At 42.7% G+C, this 1928-nt stretch overlaps 1 non-coding gene across 1 annotated transcript; it reads right to left on the bottom strand.

Annotated features, from left to right (window-relative positions):
- Positions 1 to 442: 442 nt before the first annotated feature.
- On the bottom strand, positions 443 to 547 carry LOC143530131 (small nucleolar RNA R71). The gene has a single exon (XR_013134794.1). It is a non-coding gene; the product is annotated as a small nucleolar RNA R71 (small nucleolar RNA).
- Between the last annotated feature and the right edge of the window lie 1381 nt (positions 548 to 1928).

Raw genomic sequence — 1928 nt, 5'->3', positions numbered from 1 at the left:
CACCAAGACGGCAACAAAACTATGAACAACCGTACTATGATTTTGATGATGGAGTTCCAAGGGCATTTGTTCCACCACCAGTCAGAGGCGTTCAAAGCCATTTCATTCCACAAGTGGCTACGAATCCTCTACCAATCATCATTCCAGTCAGACGGGGAAGAACTTTTTCGGTAAGGCAGAACAGTTTTACGGGATTACCGACATTTCATGGAAAGGCTACAGAAGAACCATACTTACACTTGAGTGATTTCAACTCGATATGCGCACTCATCTCGAGTCAAGGTTTTACTGCGGAAGAGGTGAAGATGGTAGTTTTCCAGTTCAGTTTGAAAGACGCGGCAAAGCAGTGGTTTTTATCGTTGCCATCAGCTAGTATTTTCATGTGGGGAGATTTGGCACAACAGTTTTTAGATGAGTATTATACCCCCCAGAGAACCACAGAAGCCCGCAACAACATTTGAAACTTTCAGCAAATCACCGGTGAAACCTTCTATGAATCATTCCAAAGGTTCAAACGATTGTTGAGGCCTTGTCCACATCATGGGATTGCCTTATGGGAATTGATAAAGGCATTCCATGATAGTCTCTCAAATGATGATGTTCGTGACCTCCAAGCCACCACGAATGGATCTTTCCTTACAAATGATGAAAACGAGGATTGGGGACATTTGGAGAGACACGCGAGTAATTCGAAGAGACAAGCACAGTCGAACAGGATGTTAAAAAGATCAGTGGTCAAAGCAGTTGAAGGTCATGGGTCAGAAGATAAAATGGATAGATTGGAAGAGAAGATGGATAGGTTGTTGGTTGCAGGTGTACAAGGAGCCGGAAATTTAGGAAAAACATATCCGGTATGTGAAGGTTGTGGGGAATTAGGACACGAAATTGCGAGTTGTGGGGTTGTGCAAGATGAAGAAACTGGAGAAGAAGAGGTCAATTGTGTACAGGGTGAAAGAAAATACAATAATATGAACTCAAATACTTATCATCCGGGCCTCAGGAATCATCCAAACTTCAGTTATGGAAATCCGAACATGCAACAGAACCCGAACTTTCAAGGTAGTTTTCAGAAGACAGGTTATCAGTCGAACCAGAAACAGTATGGTAATAGTTCGGGAAGCGGTCAGAGTGGGTACAATCAAAGAGATTCGGGGGGTTACAATAAAGGGTATCAAAAGAGTTCTCAGCAGGGGCAAGGGAAATAAGAGAAGTCGATTAAGGATGTGATGGAGTTATTGAAGCAAATGAATCAGAGGATGGAACTCCAAGAGAAGGCAAATGCTGCAAGAGATAAACAAGTGAGTCAACTGGTGGAAGAATTGGCGAGCCTAAAGCGCACTCCAACCAAGTTACCGAGTGACACCTTGAAGAATCTTAGCCATCAGAATAACAGTTCTTCAAGTGGGAAGAATTCCCACATTAACCAGGTAAGTACCCTTAGGAATGGTAAGGTTTATGATAACGGGGTAAATCCACCATCCTCCGTTGTTGAAGGAATGGTGGAAGATTTGGGGGAAAATGGGAACAGTGATGATGAGGTGGAGATTATCCAAATAAATAAACCGAAAATGTTAATTAATAAAAATTTAAACAAATCGGTAAAAGAAAAAGAAACACCAACCACCAAGGAGACGGGACCCACGGCTAAAACTGTCCCGTTTCCTCAAGCATTGGTGAATCCCGCAACATCATCACCAAATAAGAGGGGCCCACAACAGGAGGAAATGTGGGAAGTTTTTAAACAAGTAAAAATTAATTTACCCCTCATTGATGCTATTAAACAAGTCCCCGCATATGCAAAGTATTTGAAGGACTTGTGTACTCAAAAACGAACTCACAAGATGCCGAAACAGGTTGACTTAACGGCTAATGTGAGTTCGGTTTTGACGGGAATCCTCCCACCCAAGTTGCAAGATCCGGGAACGCCA

This window comes from Bidens hawaiensis, unplaced genomic scaffold (genome assembly GCF_021521415.1).
Source record: "Bidens hawaiensis isolate Kalapana, Puna unplaced genomic scaffold, B.hawaiensis_p1.1 tig00008841_1, whole genome shotgun sequence".
NCBI lineage: Eukaryota > Viridiplantae > Streptophyta > Magnoliopsida > Asterales > Asteraceae > Bidens > Bidens hawaiensis.
This window is presented reverse-complemented; position numbering and strand designations above follow the sequence as displayed.